Genomic DNA, 22,460 nt, shown 5'->3' with positions numbered 1-22,460 from the left:
TCTTTTTAATAATACATTACTTGTGTTTAAATGACTATGAGAGATAAGCCTGAGGAAAAACAAAAAAAATAAATCCCTAGCTAAGTATCCTGAGTCTCAGATCATGTGGACACTGCAAAGTGAACTAGCTTGATTGGCAGCCAGGTCTGGGCACTCAAATTAGCTTGTGTATGAGCAAGTTTTCTATGACAGAAGGCTAATCGCAGTCTCAGTGTCCTCACCGTTTCTGAACTTGCTCACGAATGCCTGTGCTGAGGCAACCTAGGTTTCATTCTCAATCAACTATCAGCTCGCAAAATGCTGTGGAAAGCAGGAACGTCACGCTAGAGTGACCTTTCCCATCTTCTCACTGTGGAGTTGATTCACTTGAACCCACACATAGCAAAGCTTCAGCTCCTAAGAGTTGCAGTTGTATCAGTTATCTGAGCTCAAAGTGCCTCCAGAGCTCAGTGCAAGGATTTTCTAATCCGAGTGCTGCTGCTGACCTTAGAGCTAAAAGCTGTGCATTATTTTCTGTACTGCAGACGTAACACGGGAAAACAATCCCAAGTGTGCCTATGTGGAAGACTGGGAGAGAATGCCAACTCTAGAATGGAAAGTCCCTGTCTTTGTCAGGGCCAGGTCCTTTGCAAACACTCCAGTGAAGACAGATAAACAAACATGCTCCATAAACTTGTTTTGTTCATTCCTGCTGATGTATATAGTACTTGCGGAAGAAACACCTCAATGTACGCAGCCATCAGCACACTACCGTGTGGGAATCCGTCTGCCCTTTGCATGGGTGGCCTATGAAACTTCAGGCACCTGGGACTGTAGGACAAGGACATCACTTACACGCCCCTGAGTTCCTTCCCGAACGAACGTTTATTTGTCGTCGGGAAGGAGTTAAAGGGTACGTGAGCCCACGCAGGGAGTTAACCATGGCCTCCCTGGGGAAGGCTCTTGCTGTAGTCGGAGAGGCCGGCGACTGAGCGCTGCTGCCCATTCTGGCACTGGCGGCCTCTCCCGGACAGCCGTTACCCCTAGAAGGCTCCCTCGGAGGACCGGCCGCCCCGCCGGCTGAAAGAGCGGAGCTCCGCCGGTTCCCTCAGTGCCGTGGCTGTGGGGCCGGGGCCGGGGCCGCCCCACGGAGCCGCGAGCCAGCGGTGGCCCACCCCGCAACGACTCCCGCGGGCGGGCGCCGGGCATCGCCCCACCGCCCCCAGGTGACCTGCCCTGCGCTCCCTCATTGGCTGGCGGTGATGTCATCGCGCGAACATACGGGTACTCCTCACCGCCCCCCGCGGGACAGGGGGGAGGCCGCGCATTTCTTTCCGTCTCTCGTCGTCCCCCCCCCCCCCGCCGATCCCGCGACCAATCGCCTTGCGAAGCAGTGCAGCGCGCCGGGGCGCACTCTGCAGCTTAGCCGGGGCCCGCCGGCCTTTGCCCCGCGCCCGCCGGCCCCGCTGTATTGACAGCGCCGGCGGCCAATCAGGAGAAAGCGGGCGCCGGGCGATTCACGCCCATTTCGCGCAGCGGCGGCCGGGGCGAGAGCGGCGGAGGGACTGGCGGCGCCGAGAGCCAATGGCCTGCAGGCAAACCGCGCCGGGAGGGAAGGGATTTGGCGGGGGGAGGGAGGCTGGGAGGGGCAAGGCCGCTCGCTGGCAGCCGCTTCCGTCAGTCCTGCCCAGGCGGCGAGGCCGGCAAAAAAAAAATGTGCGGAGACAAGAGTCCGTGTCCTCGCGCCTTGATTGACAAGGTCCGCAGCCAATAGTTGCTAAAGCAGAGGGGACAGGCCCAATCAGAAAAGAGCTTTCGGGCGGGGCTGGTGGGTGAGCGGCGAAGGGGTCGACCAGTAACACTGAGGAAGGAGAGAATCGGCAGGACGGACGGCCAATGGCTACCGGGAAGGGGGCGGGCCGGGCTGAGCGACGGCACCGACGGCCAGTAGCTGGGGAAGGACGCGAGGCGGCCCGTCCGGGACCGGCGGGGGCGGGGCCGTGGGCTGTGCCCCGCCCGCCCCACCCTCCCGGGGCTCTTTGACGTCGGCTGAGAAGGGGGGGCGGGCCTGACGGCGGCCTTCGGGACGGGGGCTCCCAACATGTCCGCGCTGCTGGCGGCGCTCGGAGCGCGCGAGCGGGTGGCAGCTGCGGCCGGTGGCGGCCGGCGCGTGGCGGCGCGCGCCTGAGGCTGAGCCAGGTGCCCTCTCGCCCGGGCCGGGCCCTGCAGGCGCGCCTAGCGCCCGGAGACGCCGGCGCGCGTCCGCCGACAGGTAAAGGGGCCAGGGCCGGCCGTGGGGCAGGGGCGAGAGGGTCGTGTCCGCGCCGGGCCAGTCTGAGGTGGGCAGAGTTGGGGAAGAGTCCGAGCGGGCGGCCCGGGCCCGGCCGCGGCGCGTGCGTTACGGAGCGGTGGGGCCTGCGCGCGTGCCGCGGGGGCTGGCGGAGCCGGGCCGCTCTGTGCGGCCGGAGGGGTGGCGAGCAGCGCCTCTGCGTGCGCGATGCCGGGGAGTGGGCAGGCGCCGCACAGGCCGGCCTCCATCTCTTCCCGCCGGGCGAGGAGAGAGGGCCGGGGGCCTCGGTGACACGGCTTCCCGGCGGGGCAGGCGGCCGGGCGAGGGATGGCGAGGAAGCTGTGGGGAAGCCGAGCCCGCTGGTGGATCTGGGGACGGGGGCGGTCGGCGCTGGCCGCCTGCTGTGCGCCCCGGTGGGGCGGGCCGGGCTGGGGCGGCGGCAGGGGCCCCGGCGGCCCAGGCCCTGCACGCCGGCCGTTGCCTGTGGGCCCGGGCCCCTTGTGCGTCGTGGTGTGTGAGGCGGCCGGCGATCCCGTAGCTGCGTGCGGAGCGGGGTTAGGGGGCGGCCAGCGGGCCGGGCCCATGCACGTGCATTGGCTGGGGCCGGGGGAGTGGCGGCCCGGGGCCGGCGAGGCCCGGTGTTTACCGACGGGGTGGGATGTGGGAGGTGGCGAGCTGCGGGTCCGGCCCCGTTGTCGGAAGGAGAAGTTGTCGTTAGGCCTGGGTGCTTGTAACGAGCTGCTGGCGTGGGGAGGGAATGAAACCGCGGACAGACAAGCAATGCCTAGGCGCCCGTAGCCTGTAAGGGGAAAGAAGTTGAAGCCAGGCCCTCTAGTTGTGTGGAGCTTGCCAGCTCTGCTAACATAGTGAATATAAACGTGGATATGCTTTTTCTGTAATTTATAGCTAGTCGAAGGGAGGGATTCATTTTGGTGAACTGGAGGCAGCTGGAAAAATTCATATGCCTGGTGTTTTGTGTGCTGTGGTTGGTTGAGGAATATGTGTATGTGTGGGGATGCAGATGACAGGTGAAACCACATGAATATAGGAATAGTGGTACATGAAGACCCATGAATTTAGAAATGATAGATAAACAGTCTTGTGTGTATTGTGAGAAATAAGGTGATAAATTGGTTGGCTTCTCAGTGTTGTGGAGGTGGGAAGATTTGGTAACAGGTTGCTACAAGGTTGCAGGCTTGTTTTGTTTGGTGGCCAGCGTGGTTAGACTTAATATTTGAGACCTTGGCGTGTAATATGAGGTGGTTTGTGGACAGAAAGGCGCACACGTTCTTATTGCATAGAAGTTGGTTTGTCTGCTGCTCACCTAGAGTTGAGAGAGATGCCTGGCTGTCTGCAGCTCAGTGAGCTGTGTTTCTTGTGTGTTGAGGTGAGCTAGGACAGCAAGGAACCATGATGAAACTGAAAGGCTGGATAGTTGTAGTTTGAGCCATGGGATACAAATTGGAAAACATGTAGCAGGTGTCACGGGTTGGGATCATCATAGTACTGTTTGGAGAAAAGTCTGCTTGTCCTGGGGAGTTGTAAAACTGAGTATATCTATATTCATGACAGGTGTAAGATAGTGTGAATCTATCTGTAAGAGTATTAATGCACTCTTCCAGTAGGTAAACTTCCAGGGTTACCATGGATTATAAGAAAAATGAGGGGACTTGGTTGGATATTTAGAGGTAGAAATGACTGGTAGAGTCTTTGAAAGGTTTGTATAAACTTGAAAAGTGGCAGGGGGGAATAGGATGAATTTGTGGGGATTATACATATACAGGGTGGAGATCATGTTAAGATATGTATAGATGTGTCTATCAGGGGAATGGTATTTGTGCAAAAGGGAAACTGGAGTTTTCATATTGCTGAATTGGTAGGAAACACTAGTCAGAGAGGAGGCAGGCATTTCTGGCTGAGGCTATGAAAAGTTGCAAATGTGTGGGGGAGGGATGATGAACTGGATCTGGGGTCCCAGGTGTGTCCTGAGGAGGTAGGAGATTGTGTGGATTCTTTGCTCCTCGTGGAATGAAGTAATTTAGAGTTATGATAGTCAGTGGAAACTAAAAACCTGAACAAAGGTAAGGCAGTTTGTTATATTACCAGATTAAAGGAGGCTACAGAATAGTTAAGAGATTCCTGTTTTTTCACCTTACTGTTTGTTCCACGAGGGAAATTGTCCAGTAACTTTAAAGGCAAACTTTCGCCGAAACTAGCTCACAGAATAGCGTTGACAGGCCAGCAGCTAACTAAAAGCACTTAATGTAGTATATACAAGCCTAGTTTATATGTCAGCTTGGGCTCAAATGTATTAATTATATATACCTTAACACTTGTAACTGAGTGCATGTGTCCAGAAGGTATAAGGTCTTCTGTACTGGATGCGTGCTTGTGATTGAAAGAGGGTTAGTGCATAAGCAGTTGAGGTTCAGAGATCTGTAAAAATATGACCCATTTGAAATTGAAAACTGTTTGACTCAGGTGAAAATGAGGAAAATGCATTTGTGTATTCCATGTTCTGCATGTTTGTGATAGACTATATTATTTGTTTGCACGGCCCTTCATATCGTGTTCTGCACAGATGCTTAGAGAAGGTTATTATATGGATAGTCATTTAATTAAGGCCCATAATATCAAGATGAAGGAGATGGAGTTAAAGTAGTATGGCGAGAGCTGTATAGAGAGTGTATAGAAGCCTTGTTTTTTTATTGTGATAGCTGTGAGGTGGTCAGATAGTGAGGTAGGGGACTACAGAAATAGGACAGTAGTCTCAGTAGTTGTCCTGGATAATCCAGTTCCCTTCTTGTCTCTGGTGTGGAATTGTTTTTATTAACTTCTCCAGTGGTTATCACTAGTGTGTCCTTCTGACTTACTAAACTTGAGACCCATCACAATTGAAATGTGGCTTTTAAGATGTTCAGTGTAAAAGAGCTACTGCTCTTCAAAGTGATGATCAAGAGTAGTCTTTTTTTATGTGAACATGTTGCTCCCATATTACAGGAAGGGAAACGCATTAAAAACACAGTCTTAATAGTGGATTAAAAAAATCTGTGTCTCTGAAATATTTGCATTACAATACTGAATATCACTCTTTGGATCAGTGTTTATTTAGACAGCAGCAAGGGATGGTGTTGTATGTAGAGCATTATTCACAGAGTACCGTCCATCTTGAGTAAGCCAACTGCAGCACACCTTGCTAAATGTCACCATTCTGTTCCTAGGGAAATGTGTGTGGTATTTTGTTAGTGTAGTTCTTGTTGTTGAGTTTGGTTTGGTTCTGGTTAGTTCTGTTGGTTTCTCTTTTTTAAAAAACAAAACAAAACAAAAACACACCTCTGAAAATTCAGATTGATGATTTGGTAGTACCGTGGATTGTCAGTGCAGTAGGAACATTTAAATATGCCACATAAGCATACTGCTGTAGCTTAGTAAGTAGTAAATAGCTGTTCTTTTCTAGTCAGCACTGGAAGATGACTAGCTTACCATTGTTCTTATGCAAGCACAGTCTCTTCCAAGTGAATCGGAATCTTTAGTCTCCATGTATGGATTGTGGAGGGTGGTTACTATATCAGGTCATGTATATCTTTGTGTTCATGGTGGTTTTCTCTCCAATATTGATTCTTTTCACCCACCACCTTAATTTTACCAAGTAGGCTCTATTTTGTTAGCTTTTTTTTTTAATTCTCACCACCTTGTCCTACAAGTTTTCTTATCTCTCTGAATTCAGTCCTGCACTAGTGTTTCTCTTCACTTCTCTGTAAAAATTAGGAAGCATTCTTCAGATTGTGTGCTTTCTAATAACCCAGGTGATTTGATCTGAATATTGGTCTTGGTAAATTAGAGAAGAGCAATGATGATTACCTTAGAAAACTGTTAAAAGTAAAAAATTGTTGCCATCTTAACTTCTCTGACACTTTTTTCATTCTGTGCTTTGGTTATTTATGCTTGGTAATCTTCAAGTTTTGGTGTATGAACTTTGGTGCACAGGGTGTGAACTGTAGCTTCTTTTTTTCTCACTCTGTTATTGTGAATGCAGGATAAATGTTTTGTGAAACTTAAGAGGGGTCTGATCTAGCCCTGGTCTTCAGCATATCAAATATGCATATAATCTTCAGGGAATTTAATTTCATAATCTGGACAAGTCATTGCAGGTCCTTATTTTTAAAAAAAGTCACTTAAGTTCAAATAACAGTGAACTATAAAATCCCAGCAAAAGACAAATGGATTGCACAGACAGTGAAAAATGTGTCCTGATGCAAGAACAAGATGGTGAGTTTTCAAAAAGGTCATCAGAACTCTAACAGACTATCTTGCAAACTCCTCAGGTATTTGACTGATGTCCTTCAGTCATGGGCAGATACCTAGCATGGGAAACTTAAAATTTGGCAAATAAATCTTGTACAGTTTTGTATCTGTATCATGTGCTAAAGCCAAATAAAAATTCTAAGGAACTAATGAGTGTCACTCAAAAAGAAAGCTGGTCTGAAAAGCTTTGTATGAGATATAAGAAATAACTAAGCTGATGAAGTTCATCTCAGTTTCCTGAGATGAGCAATTTGGATCATCTCAACTTTCTTGAGACACTATTGGCACGATGAAACGTAAGGGTTGCCAATGAGTGGAGGTTAAATTAGTCTTCTGGCTTTTTAGAAATACATGTGTTGGGAGAGAAGGCACAAAGATATTTTAACGTAGAAAATGGTAGAAGGGAAAACAGCCTTTTTTATAATTTCGGAGGAAATTATTCAGGCCCAGGTATCGTTCTGCTAGGAAAAAGAAGTCACCCACTACTCTTTTTCCCCATCTATATTAGTTTCTTATTAACTTTACTCCTGTGTGTCTCTTTATGGTGTTACTCGTGGTGTAGACTTTCTGCATATTTGATAGGAAATAACTTTTTTTGTTGAATTTTCTTTCAAATAAATAGTACAACTATGTGCTCAAGTCCATTTTCACAAGAGTTAACAGAAGTTCAACTCAGAAAAACATCGATTAAGGATGTTTCAGACTAGGCTACTGGTACTTCAGTGTGTGTGGTAATGGCAAGTCTATGACCACCAACATGCAGTTTAATCACAAAGGAAGATATCAGTCTGTCTTGGAAGTTTTCAGGGCATTAGTGTGTTAAATAGAAAATACTGTCTTCAACAATCCTACTTCTGTGTGTGCATCCTTGTGTGGGAAGTTGACCTTTACTGAATGTAGAGCAAACATGGCTCTGCATTGTTACTATATGAATTAATTTTTCTTTTATCAAGGAGATAATGAACTATGATAATGATGACTTGAGTAGAGGAGGTAGCACTTCATTGTAATTTATGCACTCAGTGCTTTGGCCTGTTCTTGCCAGCTCGTCTGTCCTGCTAAGGCCAGATACTATTTGTTCAAAACTCGTGATCTTTTATTTAAAAAACTGTATACTGAAAGAAAATGTGCTGACTGGAGAGAACAAATATCAATGATGGAACTATTTGTAAAGAAGTGATATTTTGGTTCAAGTGGAAAACTGAAATGATGAATATAACGTTGGTCAGCTTATTAAAAAACAAAACCCCTTCTTTTCTAGGGTACTTTGTTAAGCTGATGTGCAAGTAATATAAAGAGTTATCGAGTGTGTGCTGCTCTTCCTTCCCTATCACCAGCTACAGTGAAGTCACTGATGTGGGTTGTTGTGCTATGTTTTCAGTGCTGTTTAGGGAGTCTTATACAACAGTACATGCAGATGTTGCATGGACTGTGTAGGTCTTCAGGTTTTTTTAACTTTGTTCAGAACATCTCACTACCTTTTTATACTCTTAACTCATAAAGGGCTGGAAGCAAAAGTAAATGAGTGGTGAGATGCTGCTGCTACAGTTACTCCAGGAAAAGGAATGCTCAGCCTTCCTTTTTAGAACTTAAAAGGTGTGCGTTGGCAACTTAATTCTGCGGGTTTAGTTACTGCTGCTTGAGGCTCTCCTAAATGAATGAGCACTATCTGCCACATTGGTGATATTTACATTAGCAAATAGCAAATTATGCTGCTATTGAAGAAGATTGTATGGTGAAGCTGTAAGTTAGGCAGACCTGGTGTCCATGGTGTGTGTACTTTACAGAGCTTTATTTTTAGTTGTAGACTGGCTTTGTGGACTGAATATACCCTAAACGTTACTGAGTATTAGGTGTTTTCCCAGAGTTTTAGTTTAGGTTAATCTGAGAGGTGTCCAGATCATGTGTTCAGAAACTTCTTTGAGGCATGAACCAAGCACAGTAAGTGGAGTGACTTGGATGTACATCAAAAGTGTGATCCTGATCCAAACTGAAGTGCTAACATAGAGGTACTGAGTCTCTAAAAGGCAGATTGGTGCATTGCAGAGGATGTTGAGCTATGCAGGACATTGGATTCTGCCTTCTCCTGCCTAATAACTGCTGTTGTCAGGACTGCAGAAATTGGAGTAAGGATGGTTTGTTAATCTTGGCTGGTAGCTGACTGTTCACAAATTTTTGTCTCTAGTTTTGAAATTGTGTAAGACTACACTGAATTCTGGAAAGTAGTTCTTTCATGATTCTACTTGAGTTAATTAAGAATGAAACTAGCTGTGTGAGCAACAGGTTATGAAGCCTGACTTCCTGTGGCTTTGTCTGTGGTTGGATTTTTCTGGGTATACTGTATTGTGAGGCTCTGAAAATATTTTCATGTGTTCACTATCTGTCCTGCTGTCCTGTATGGGAAGTTATTTTCGTAACATATCTGAGCTCCTTTCTTATGAGGAAGGGCTACAGGAACTGGGGCTGTTTAGTCTGGATAAGAAAAGACTTGGGGGGGATCTCAGTAATGTTTACAAATATCTGAAAGGTGGGCATCAGGAGGTTGGGGCATCACTTTTTTTCTGTTGTATCTAGTGACAGGACAAGGGGTAATGGGAAGAAATTGGAACACAAGAAGTTCCATTTTAAAATAAGGGAAAACTATTTTCCTGTGAGGGTGAGAGAGCCCTGGCACAGGCTGCCCAGGGAGGGTGTGGAGTCTCCTTCTCTGAAGATTTTCAAAACCTGCTTAGACGTGTTCCTGTGTGACTTGATCTAGGTGGACCTGCTTTGACAAGGGGCTGGACTAGATGACCTCTACAGGCCCCTTTTAAGCCCTACCATTCTGTGATTCCTGCTGCACTTGTTCTCAAGGGGCACTAGTTTAGATGTCTCCTTGATATGACGATTTATTTCCACAAAACTCTTAGGATCTGATAATCTCTGAAATATTTACCCTTGTATTAACTTCTGAATTGTAGCCAGTTTCCATAAAACTTGAAGGGGGAAATGATACACGTTGAAGCTTAGCTCCCGAAGGTTGTATTTTATTTATTTTCCACTAAAGAGTGCTATCTCTTGTTTTACTGATATTTTATTAAAAAAAAGTAATATTTACCACTATTTTAAGTTTAAGAGTTAAAAGTATTGCCACCCATGTATTTTGGGCAACATATCTAGCAGTAGGAAATTATGTTCCTAATGACAACTTCAAAAGGAATGCTAAAAAGCTCTCTATAGGATAGCTAAGATTAAACCACCTCCAAGTAGTCAGATCTGAAGTTGCTCTTGAATTGTATTGTAGCCTTTTGTAATACACACTAGTACCACATATGGTACTTTTGGACTGTGATTCTGAGAGAAGTAAATGAAGGATTTAAAAATGACGTGTTGAGGCCTCGAGAGTACAGCTGCATTGGATTTTGTGGGTGATAGATTAGGAATTGGAGAGGACAGAGGCTCGTGTTTGCTATCACAGGGAGTTTTGTTTGTGTTCACTGTTGTGACCTTGAAAAGCTGCTGAAACTGTAATGTGCTTTGAAACTTTTTAGATAAGTACTGTACTGAAGCTATGTGGTACTGCAGGCTGAGTTCTGAGAGTTTTGTCTTCAGTGTACAAAGCTAAAGAAGTTATTTCTTTTGCTTCTGTTTTAAATGTGCCTGTATTTAAAGTACTGACTTCAGAGAGTTGCTGTAAAGGCATGAAGGGTAAATCTAGCACAGATGTTAGTTTTGTCCTGTGTCCTTTCTGCTCCTGCTCTCTGTTTCCCCAGTACAGTAATAAAATACTTATTCTACTTGTTCTAGTTCCCAACAGGAAAATTTCATCCTGGTCAAGACGTACTCTGCATACCAGTTTTTGCCCAAGACCTCTCTTCATATATTCTAGTACTAGTTGCAGGCACTTATTTCTGTTTCTACTGTTGAACATTAAGTTTGATTCTCTGTGGGACATTTGATAAGTTGTTTATAGCTGTTTTTTCAATAAAAGGGTACTCTTTTTAATGTGCATACTCAAGACGAACATCAAGTGCTTTTCTTGTTTCATCTATTGCAGGATTTGAATACAGACCTAGGAGAGGTAGTCCATGAACTCCTCTAGGTAGTGATCAGTCCTACATCTTAAAAGGCTAAGAAGATCCACGTGTCTCAGTAGAGCCCACACGCACAATACAGTTAAAGACTCATAAATGTCTCACTTCAGGTGTCGTCAGTAAGACCTGAAGTGATGCCTCTAAGGAGGTTATTAAAAATGTCTAAATACAGGTGGAATTTACAGGCATCTTTAACAAATGTTGTCCAATACTCATGGGACTACTACCTATAGGTCTCTGAAACTGACTCCTGAGATGTGATATTTATCCATTTGTTACCTTGTCATGTTTTTTTCTGTGTCTTTGCCACTTTTCCAGGAGATTTATTACAATAAGGGGGTTTTTTTGGTTGTTGTTTCACTCTTCCTGTTCCCCAAGATGATGTCTTTCTTGGTCTTTTCCTTATTGATTGCAGAAGCTGGTAGATTAATTTATTGCAATCATCCAAAATCTAGGTTGTGGCTGATTATGTTACTCTGAGGAACATTGTGTAAACTAATATAAAATTGTACATAAAGCTTCAAATAGTTGGGGTTTTATAGGTAATCAAAATGAAATCAATCTTATAAAAACAATAGAGCTGGGGGAAAGGGCATAGGTGAAACCTGTTCTGTAAATCCTCTGTAAGTGCAAAATAATTTGAACTGATTTTTAAAAGATAATCTTAGAAGTTTGTAGCTATTCAGTCATTTAAAAGATGCTTTAAAAACAGCAGTTGCTTGTTTTGTGGGAGGCTTTTCAGGCAACCCTACTTCAGATTGTGTACGTGTCTTACAGTGTAAGGAAACTCAAGAGGGACAGAAAACTTCTGGAGAGAGTCCAGTGCAGGGCCACCAAGATGATCAGGGGACTGGAACGTCTTTCATACAAGGAAAGGCTGCAGGAACTGGGGCTGTTTAGTCTAGAAGAGAGAAGACTAGGGGAGATCTTATTAATATTTACAAATATCTAAATGGTGGGTGTCAGGAGGTTGGGACATGGGGTAATGGGATGAAGCTGGAACACAAGAAGTTCCATTTAAATATAAGAAAAAAACTATTTTCCTGTGTGGGTGAGGGAGCAGTGGAACAGGCTGCCCAGAGAGGTTATGGAGTCTCCTTCCTTGGAGGTCTTCAAGACCTGCCTGGACGCGTTCCTATGCAATCTGATCTAGGTTGACCTGCTTTGGCAGGCATGTTGGACTAGATGATCTCTAAAGGTCCCTTCCAACCCTACCATTCTATGATTTTATGATTCTGTGAAACTGGCAACAGTTTAAGGTGACTCTCTCTTTTATTGGTCATTTCTAGGTTCAAGGAAAAGACAAACATACCACTTCTTCTGATGATTGCGTTGGAAAGATAATATTTCACGGTATCTGCTATAGTCAAGTACCTGTTCAGTCTCTTCTGCAGGCAGGCTTCATGAGCTCATCAGGTTTTTATAAATGGTAAAAGCTATAGTTCAACTTTCTCATATATTTTGTTTTTAGATAATAATTAGGCTTATGTGTAACATGGATGAAAGGCTTATTAGGACTCTGCCATTGAGACATTGGTATTTTATATCTTACTTTTATATCATAGTAAACAATGGAGCTTATTTCACTCCAGTTTCTCCTTTGGTTTGCTATATACTAAACCTTGTCTATGCTTAAGTTTTATTCCTATATTTGAATGTGAGTGATGGAGGTTAAGAGCTACTGAAGATCAATATCTAGCTTGTAACATTAAACCCAGTAGGATGACTTATTCTCTTAACTAGAATTGTTTCAAACATCCTTGCTATGTTATGTGGTGAAGAAAGCTTTCTATTTCACTTGATAAAAAATTCTGCTTTCGGGATGGGTAGGTAACCCTCCTGCAGTGCTACAGACTGTTTGGGCTTTAACTGTACTGAGAAGGACATATTTATGGTGAACAAGTCATCAGTGCACTCTAATAGTGATGAGAACACCTTTACTTCCCTTTAGCTGACATTTGCTGCAGATGCTCCTGGTTGATAATAAGAATGTGCCCTTGTGGCCAAGAAAACCAATGGCATTCTCGGATATATCAAGAAGAGTGTGGCCAGCAGATCAAGGGAGGTTCTGCTCTTCCCCTCTATTCTTCCCTGATGAGGCCTCATCTGGAGTCCTGTGTCCAGTTCTGGACTCCTAAGCTCAAGAGGGGAGGGAAATTCTGGAGTAAGTCCAGTGCAGGGCCATCAAGATAATCAGGGGACTGGAACATCTTCCTTATGAGGAAAGGCTGCGGGAACTGGGGCTGTTTAGTCTAGATAGGAGGAGATGATGGGGAGATCTCATTAGTATTTACAATTATATAAATTATGGATGTCAGGAGGTTGTGGCATCCCTTTTTTTATTCTATCTAGCAACAGGACAAGGGGTAATGGGATGAAACTGGAACACAAAAAGTTCCATTTAAACTTAAGAAAAACCTGTTTTCCGGTGAGGGAGCCCTGGCACAGGCTGCCCAGGGAAGGTGTTGAGTCTCCTTCCCTGGAGGTCTTCAAAACCCACCTGGACACATTCCTGTGTGACCTGATCTAGGTGGACCTACTTTGGCAGGGAGGTTGGGCTAGATGATCTTTAAAAGTCCCTTTCAACCCCTACCATTCTATGATTCTGTGTTCCCAGAATACAGCTGTAGTAGTGTGTCCAGTTTTTGCTTTTTTTCTCACTACACTAAGAACAATGAGAAACCTAGGGACAGTCCATCAAGATAGTCAGGGAGCTGGAGTGTGTGACTTGTGGAAGAATGCTGAGAGCCTTGAGTGGCCTTGTTTACCCTGGAGAAAAGGTGCTTAGGAGGGACCCAATAGGAACCGATACATACAAGGATTGATACCAAGAAGGTTGATCCACCTTCTTTACTGAGGTCCACAGTGGGAAACAATAGAATGGACATCAATTGAAATGTGTGGATACAAGTTGGAAATGTGGTAATGTAGGGATGATTATTAAGAGATTATAGGATGTAACTGTTAGTCTCAATGGAGGTTTTCAAGACCCGAGTGGATAAAGCCCTAAGCGAGTGGAAGTGCATTCAACATTGACTGCACTGTGAGACGGAAATTGACTTTGTAGGTCCCCTCCACTCAGAATCATTCTGTGAAGAATCGCCCATGGCAGAGACCTAAGTAGTCTAATCAATAAATTCTGTTTCATTTGGAAGCTTGTTTCCTTGTGTGGGTGGCATTTATTTCTAGTGCTTCTAATAAAATAGCTTGAACAATATCAGTTGCTCTTGATGTCTATTTTTGATACTAATTATTTGTTACTTGAAATTTACCTATTGGAGTAAGTGTGAAATAAGCAAGGAACACTCCTTGAATAAGCTCATCTTTTAAGAAAGGAAGGAAAAATATTCTTTCTGGATATTGAAAACAGAAGTTTTAGAACTTTATAGTGTTCAACGTATCTTGCATCTCACTTGGCTTCACACATTATTCTGAACATTGTTGTGAAACCTAAGCATTTGTTGTTTGAAGTTACTCAGATAGCAAGAAAGATCTTGGAAACTACATCTCAATTTCTCTGAAATTAGTTCATTTCCCTCTTTGTAAAGGCCTATGACAAGAAACTGTCATCTTAGATGCTACATGTAGACACCTCCAAAATAGAGAACAGTCTAGTCAGATTAATGCTGCAGAGATTGTGTATTGTTGTTTCTAGGCATGGTGGGTTTAACTAAGATAGCCCTTCTCAAGCTTTTGTGAGAAGAGCAACTTTGTTTCTTTCTCATAACCAAGATAACTTTGGTGAGGCATGTTTCTGCTTTTGCTTTTAAAGAAATCTGCAGTGGCTAGTAAGAGGCTTCTTTGTCGTGGTTTCTGTGCTTTAGAATAAGTTTGAATCTCAACACTTACTCTTTCTTTTATGTCCAGAATCAGAATATATTCTTATAAATGCCAGACTTTTCCATCCTCTTTGCACTTAAACATTCATGCATATACATAAGTATATGCAGCCATGCTCTCTGTCATGTGGTTGTACATATGCCTGGTTTGGAACTGGATTTGCTTACACGATGTCTGTGAAGGTGGTACATATTGTCAGTGGGAGTTTTTTGGCAAATAGTGGCCATTGAATGTTGCAGCTTAGATCACTTCATACTTTAATCTTCAGTGAAAGACATTCACATGATCTTTTGCTGCATTACTTTAGACAAGTAGGAACTTCTTTACTAACTTGGCTACTTCCAGTGGTTCGTGTATTTTATTAGTTCAGTGTAGAAGTTGCTATCAAGTGCTTCTTGAGCTATAGATTTTATTGAATATAGTGTTGAACTAGGAGAGAATTTAGTCAATTTTTTCATCTTACTACTTTCAGACTTACAGGCTCTTCTGCCTTGTTCACCCCTAATATACACGAAAGAGTCTCTAAAGTGAATAACAGAAGGACAAAAATCTGGAAGAACTTGTGACTTTTTTACTACATTCGAGGTCAAGGTAAGACTTTCAATATCCGTGATCAGATGACATATAAAACATGAATACTGAAGCTTGAAAAAATGATACTGTTTCTTGATTCTTGATGCGTATTGTATTATTCCTGCAGAATATTAACTATTAAATATTTCTATGGGAAATGCATTCATGATCAGAGGCATATAAACTAGCTGTGGCTTTTTGTTCCTTAACTAAAATAAGTTAAGCAGGTTGCTACTTGTAACTAATGCTTACTGTGCAAAGCTGTCTTTTGGGTAGCATGGATGTTCCGACTTCTAAAACTGATACACCAAGTTGCATGATATCAATCAGATTGTTGTACTAAATTGACAGTGTCTCTTTCTGGTTTACATTAAGTCCTGTGCTGAGATATAATTTCTCTGTGAATGCAATACTATAGCTTAAGTGACATAGCCAATTTCAAAATATTAGGAAATAACTGGGAGTTGGAGGGCAGGTTGTTGCATTTTGGAAGGGGTGGTAGATGCAGTTCTCTAAAAGCCACAGTTGTGATCTGTCTCTAAGGTAGAGCACCAATCAAGTGATACGAACCATTAACATGATTCATTAGAGTGATACCATTGCCTTCAGTTTCCATGCAGTTTAACAAAATGTTTAATAATAGTTTTTGTGGTGTTCCCATGCCACTTCCCAGGGCAGAGTGGAGGATATAACAAGAACCAGGAACATTAAGCCTGTAGCAGACCAAGTGGAATTCACTCTAGTGGCACCAGTCTTGGGGAGAATGTTGATAGACTGTCCCATTCAGTGGACTAGGATCATGATCTGGCACTCAAAGGCAAGAACTGAAAAAGTGGTTGAGAAGAATGGAGAGGCATGTAGCTATTCCTTGCAGTGTTGGTGTTTTGTATGAGAAGGGGAATACAGGACTATGATATCCAGTCATAGGACAGATGGTGGATAAATTTGCATGGAGTCATTCAGAAGGATGTAGGAGCTGTTTTGGTGACTAGAAAGTACACGTAGCACTTAACATAGGCAGATGGTTGCCTGATGCTAGCTCTTGAATTTTTTAGGGGGTGGAAACCTGCCGAAATTGGCACTTGTTGTGCTGAATTCAGCACCTATTTGAAGGCTCAGATCAGCAGTCTTCTATTCGTGTACCTATTACTGATTTGTTATGACTGTGTGGTTCTGCTTTTTATATAGTAGGTTTTACTGAATTATCTATCTAATCCTTAAGCTGAAATGTCTACATTTCTTTTCAAACTGCTGAATTCATCAGATTCTTTCAGTTGTCGTTCTGCAAAAGCCTGAATACTTAAGAATGTTCCTTTGTGTGTCTTGATTTTATTTTATTATTGATACTTAGTTTAATGGAGACAGTTAAACCTAGTGTAGAATACATGCATGTTAAGCTTTACATGTAGTAGAGTGATAAGACTGAGATGTGAGCTTTGGAAGACTGAAATAGCTTTAAAATATCTTGACACGTTGCCACTATAAATGGGATGACAGAGTAGGGTGTCTGCCCCCTTGCTACAATTAATGTGGTGGGTTTTTAAATACATCTTTGTGCTAAGATATTCCCATCACCATTTAGTCCAGCAAGGGCACATCTTGCAGCCAGCAGGGTACAGGAGCAGTAACCTTTGGTGGAGCTGGAGGTGGTGCCTTAATCTGTGTTATCCAAATTTGCCTGCAGCTGATGTCTGACCTGATGAGTAACATAAAATGAATGTTGAATTATTAACATGCTTGCTTCCCGGAATCTTTTTTGCTGTCAGGTCTATGTAGACCTATTGTTACTGCATTGACTGCCTGTAATACCCTTAAGCACCTTCTCTAACATTGATTTCTTGAATACTGGCATGGTCTTCTTGCATGTTAGTTTTAACGTTCTTATTGATAAAATTGCCCTTTGAATTTTTGCAGGTATAGCTCGACACGTTTTGTGATACTTTTGCATAGTGACAAAATTAAAACAGTCTTTACTCAATAGATATATCTGAAACTTCAGCATTGAAATATATTTTGCAAACCAAGAGAGTTTAAACTGTATTGGTTAAAAGTAAGTGATTTACTGTGAAACTGAAGTTGCAGTACCAATTGGACAAAATTCTGAGTGTTTAAGCTTGCAAGTTGCCGAATGGCTGCTTCTTGCTAAGTACTCCTCTGTTTAGATGACAAGTGAAGCAGTTCAGATAGCCTCAATGCAGACACCTGAAAAAGATTCCATGTGTCCAGGCAACGATACTGGAGACTGCTGCCAGAAAAAAAGGTAATGGAAATTCGCTTCACTCTGCAATTCCTAGAAACAGTATTTTTTTTAGTTAGACTTCAGACTTTCTTAAAAAAACTTTCTATCCTGATGGAAAAGTAGAGCATGCTATAAAAGCACAGGGGGGGAGCACTGTGTTCTCTGAAGTAGTCTGACAAGCCGTCTGTGATCTGAAACCTACCTTCTATACCATACTGTGGAATGAATAGAATGTATCATGTGATTACAGGTATATTGATCCTGATACAGTGTGACAATAGATTATAACATATCATGCAGGATCAGCAGCTTCTCTTAAGCATTTCTTCATCACTACCTTAAAAATGCTTTGAGATACGTCTTAATTGAATGTAATCAAATCAGTTCAGCTGGGTTGATTTAGGAAAGTGAAAAATCTGTTAGCAATAAGGGAATGATTTTCTAAGGAAATAAACCATCTTGCATTTCTAGATGCAAGTTCTCTTCATCTTAATGCAGCACTATGAATAAACTAGCTACTGAAATAGGTAAAAAACAAATATGGAAAAAAATAAAGGAAACAAAAAGATGTTGTAAAACTGTAAATGAAGTATAAAAATAACTGTGTATTTTAACAATTCCTATTTGTAGCCTTCAGTTCCTGTATTATTTAAATTAGTTCTTTTGAAAGATTTTGTGTGTGTGTGTAGGCTGTTAGTTGACATAACAGATGCCTGAGTTATCTCTTTCCAAGTTTTGTGCTTCACAGTAAACACTAAGACGCCTATAGCATAGTGAGTGTTAATATTTGGAAGCTTGTAGTACTGGTGTTCTTATGTTACTGATTTGAATGTGCTGGTGAATTTATAATGGTGTTGAATGACCTTTTTGTTGCGTTTAGCTCCTTTAGTGTATGAACCTAGCAAGTGGTCATTTGTCAAAAAAAAAAAGCCACAAATAAATCTAAGTGCTTAAGTAGCATGCAGAGAATTTATGCCTCCTGTAATTGTCTGCACAGGAACATAGAATTATAGAATGGCAGGGGTTGGAAGGGACCTTTAGAGGTCATCCAGTCCAACCCCCTGCAGAAGCAGGTCCACCTAGATGAGGTCATATCAATATGTATCTAGGCAGGTCTTGAAGACCTCCAAGGAAGGAGACTCCATAACCTCCCTGGGCAGCCTGTCCCAGGGCTCCCTCACCCTCACAGGAAAATAATTTTTTCTTATGTTTAAATCGAACTTTTGTGTTCCAGCTTCATCCCATTACCCCTTCTCCTGTCACTAGATACAACAGAAAAAAGGGATGCAATATTAATGAGATCCTGCCTCAGTCTCCTCCAGACTAAACAACCTCAGTTCCCACAACCTTTCCTCATAAGGAAGATGTTCCAGTCCCCTGATTATCTTGATGGCGCTGCACTGGACTCACTCCAGAAGTTCTCTATCCCTTTGGAGCTGGGAAGCCCAGAAACTGACACAGGACTCCAGATGAGACCTCACCAGGGCAGAGTAAAAGAGGAGAAGAATTTCCCTTGGCCTGCTGGCCACACTCTTCTTGATGCATCCCAGAATACCATTGGTCTTCTTGGCCACGAGGGCACATTGCTCGCTCGTGGCTAGTTTATTGTTACTCAGGACTCCCAGGTCTTAAATCAGCAGTATCCAAGTGTTTATCTGCTGGGATGGCTCAGTTTTAGTTCATTTGTCTCTGAAAACTTAGAAGATGAGGGAAGAATAAGAACCTTCTTAAAAGGAAAGTCTTTCCCCTAACTGTCAACATTGTATGTAAATAAATTAAAAAAAACCAAAAAAACAAAAAACCACTCTTGCTATCCCTTATAAATTTGTTATGTTTGACGGTGACAGAAATCAAATAGTATCAACATTAGGGAATTCTGGCTGTATTTTCTGTACATGGTACTAAAGGAAATGTTGTAATTTTTATCATTTAACTTGTTTTTTAGTTTACTTTGGAGTGTAAATTCCTTCTAAATTTTAGATATGCTTCTGGTGCCATGTAGGATTGTATGTATTATACATTTAACATAGGAAAAAGTATGATTTGTTATTATGCATCTATTTTAATGGCTTAATTGCTCTGATAGACAAAATGGGATGCTATTGTGCCTTCAAGAATCCTGGGTGAGATATTTGCACTAAATACAGGACCTGTACAGAAAGACATGTTGTAGAAACGAGGTTTAAGGGTTTTTTTCTGTCAGAAGCAGCAGAAAAATAAGATGTGGTATTGAGGATAAAACCTCCTTGCTGGCTTTAGTTGGTAGTACAAGACTTGATTCAAAACCTGACTTCTTCTAAATACATTGCTAGATGCTAGGGAGAGATTCTCCATGCAGATGAAAGTAAACTTTTGGGACCTATAGATCTTAGCTGGCTTAAAAATCACTAAACACTGCTCAGAGAAGAATTTGTCAAGATAACCTTCTTCAGAGAAACTTTTGTTCCCCTTTGTAAGCATTTCCTACAAGAGACTCAGTGATATTAATCTGTTGAAAGTTTCCTGACTATATCCTACAATTAGAGCATCTCAAAATTTCGGAGCTCAGTCATCTTTGTTGTCTTAATGAGGACTCATTATCTGTTGCTACCTAGATATCCTAGCTAGTAAGATGATACTGAATTTACCTCATGGGGAAGCACCATAGGAATGTGCTCAAAAGATAAACACTTTAGTAATGGTAAACATCTTACATTGCCCATGCATATCACTCTGGTGTGTCTGAGCTGGAATTTTAAATCCCCATCAAGTAGATGGATGTTTGCAGAATCTGCCTTTTTGTTAAGTAAGAAGAAGCGCAAACCCATGCAGAATATGACCACATATTTCTCAATCTGCAGCTCTTGGATGTTGTGAAAGGTGTAATGCATATCTAGAACTCTACTTACACTATAGCTATAATGTAAGATATCATAAAAGCTAGGGAAGAGACTTTTGCAAGCTCTTCTTTAGAAAGTCCTGGCAGCTCCAATAAATGTGTTTGTTCATAGTAGAACATAGAATCTGCTTACAGTTATCTGTAGGTTTAATAGTGACTCTTTTGTAATTTAGTACTAATATATAAATGCAAAATATTTAATATGTTGAAGATAGTCTCTTCTCCTTAGTTCAGCTAAAGATCAGATAATTAAAAATGGAAGAGTTCTCTGCTTGAATATTTTTACTGGAACATGTTGGATGGCCTTTCTCTTCAGTATTCCTGAAACTGGATGTTTGATAAGCTATCATAACTGATTGAAAGGAGATGCCATAGTTCTGTACTTGAGTTAGGCTAAGCATAACTCCAGTCTGTTACAGGAGAACAAGGGAGTAAGTGATTGCCAGCAATCTCCCAGTAGGCAAGTGCAGATTGCATACATGCATTATGAATTCTAGTAAGGCTGGCTTTTGGTATTCCTTCATCTTCTGCTTGTATAATTCAGTAGAATTTGAGTTACTCATCAGCTGGATGAGCAGCCTCTGCTTCAGGCGTTCACTTGTACCAGTGATAACTATCCATCTCTGTTGCTCTACCACATTGGGAGGAAACAGGGATTTGGAGCTGAGAGCAAATACTGCTTAAGCTGTCGCTGCTGTCAGGACGCCTGCATAGCCATGATGTGAATGTACTGATCTAAAGCTTAGCTAAAAGAGAATTAAAGAGAATTTAGGAATTAGAGAGGTGCCTTACAGATGTATTGAAGATAGGTCTGTGTGAAAAAAGCTCTTGTAAGATATATCAAAAGGCAGGTTTCAGATGCTGTTGCTTAAGTTCACCATTTGTAAGGTGGTATTTAAAGTATGGACCAAATTAGAATGCTAAGTCAATAGTATTATCAAGCTTTTAGATGAGTGTAAAGTACTTGTCTAATAGTGTGTTCCTGTTGGAAATTCAGCCTTGAGTAGTTCAAATGACAAACTGGCAATAAAAATTTGACGTGCAAACTTCAAACTGCTTAACTAAATTTTCACCAGAACTCCAAGTAAATTTGTTGGCATTTAGCTTTTTAAGACACTGTAGGTGTTAGTTCTACATACAGTGGTAGATACCATAGCACTTTTTAAAAAAACCGTAATATTAGATCAACTGCTTAAAAAAGGATAAAGTGTTTACATCATAGTTTTTAGTTTTGAACTTCTGTTGATTCTTTCTCCTGTTGTAGTGAACATTTTGGTGTAGTTTCTATGTTTGAAGGTGGGGGGGGGGGAACCCCAAAATAAACTTAACCACAAAATCAAATCAAGGTTTTGCCCAGTCGTGGTTGATTCACGGTGGTTTTTGTATGGAACTGAGAACCACTTAGCAAATGCAGAGAGAATTCATTATCCTTTCATTAGAAAGAATGAACAACTTCCTCTTTAGAGTGGAAGTTGTAAATTGTCTCGACTGATTACATAGAAAGTAACTCCTGTTTTTGTTTGGGCTTTACCATATATGTATATTAAGGAAGAACTGCTACTTGAACTTAAAGTGCATTCCCTTGATATGTGCTCTTATGTTCCTGCCCAGGGAGGTTGTGGAGTCTCTTGCCTTGGAGGTCTTCATGACCCGCCTGGATGCATTCCTGTGTGACCTGATCTAGGTTGACCTGCTTTGGCAGGAGGGTTGGACTAGGTGATTTCTAAAGGTCGCTTCCCACTCGTACCATTCTATGATTCTATGACACATTAGATGATAGGTCTTTCTGTTGGTATTCAGGGAATGGGTTGGTTGATTTACTTGTTTTAAAGCAGCAATGATTTGGTTATCTGTAAAAGATGAATCATAGCTGATTGTGGAGCAGAGTAAAGCCAGTGTTTTTCTGGTACTTTTCTGACTGGAGTCTGGAAGCTTGCAAAGGACTGGATGTTGTAGTGCATTTTGTTTGATTTAAACATGAGGATTCAGCTTAAGGATCACTAGTGCTTTGCTATTAGGGTTAAGTATGTATTTAATCATCAGCATTTGATGCCTACCCTTCTATAAAATAATATGGTAGCATAGAGAAATTTGAAGAACGTTGCTTAATTTGTTTTCATGTGCATATTTTTGAATATTGGGTTCAGCTCTTCAGAAGTGATTTACTTATGATGGCTTTGGCTGCATAGTCTTTACATTCTGAAGAAAATACTGTAAACGTGGTGAAATTCAAGTTCTTTATTAGCCAATGAATATACAAGTTGTGCTCAAATAAACTATTCT

The 22,460-nt window shown here is 42.2% G+C and overlaps 1 protein-coding gene across 12 annotated transcripts in view; it reads left to right on the top strand.

The window, feature by feature from the left end:
- The first annotated feature begins 1,987 nt into the window (after positions 1 to 1,987).
- Positions 1,988 to 22,460, top strand: part of PPM1B (protein phosphatase, Mg2+/Mn2+ dependent 1B) — a 59,747-nt gene continuing 39,274 nt past the window's right edge. For 2 of the 12 annotated variants that reach the window (XM_061991327.1, XM_061991326.1), the window contains exons 1-2: positions 1,988 to 2,251; positions 14,960 to 15,078. The gene's annotated coding sequence lies outside the window, so the exon portion shown is untranslated. Of the gene's footprint in view, positions 2,252 to 11,936; positions 12,077 to 14,959; positions 15,079 to 17,222; positions 17,321 to 22,460 lie in introns of all 12 variants that reach the window. The other 10 variants (XM_061991332.1, XM_061991333.1, XM_061991325.1 and 7 more) reach the window with 9 other exon arrangements.

This window comes from Colius striatus, chromosome 2, assembly GCF_028858725.1.
Source record: "Colius striatus isolate bColStr4 chromosome 2, bColStr4.1.hap1, whole genome shotgun sequence".
NCBI lineage: Eukaryota > Metazoa > Chordata > Aves > Coliiformes > Coliidae > Colius > Colius striatus.
This window is presented reverse-complemented; position numbering and strand designations above follow the sequence as displayed.